This window comes from Mercenaria mercenaria, chromosome 2 (genome assembly GCF_021730395.1).
Source record: "Mercenaria mercenaria strain notata chromosome 2, MADL_Memer_1, whole genome shotgun sequence".
Lineage (NCBI taxonomy): Eukaryota > Metazoa > Mollusca > Bivalvia > Venerida > Veneridae > Mercenaria > Mercenaria mercenaria.
In genome coordinates this window covers 110,624,679-110,624,982 of record NC_069362.1, presented here as the reverse complement: position 1 = coordinate 110,624,982, position 304 = coordinate 110,624,679, and positions in this window count along the sequence as shown.

Below are 304 nucleotides of genomic sequence, written 5' to 3'. Positions count from 1 at the left end.
AAAGAAATTATACTAGTTTGGTAAAATAAAATAAAATCATTGATAAACTCACCAATTTGTTTATAACCGTAAACGAAAGAAGATTCGGTGTTATTTCCTGACTGTATGCACGCTTGCTTAATTACTGTACAAGTGCTTGCGAGTTTGGTAAAAAGACTGTATGCCTGTTTGTGAGCGACTTCATTATAAAATATCGGCGTGTCTTATGCTCCTGTAGTATTTCTTCATATTTAGAACCCACAAACAATGTTTGAAGGAGGGTGGTATAAAGCAGTCACCATGCGGCCTGTCTGTTCGATCTGTT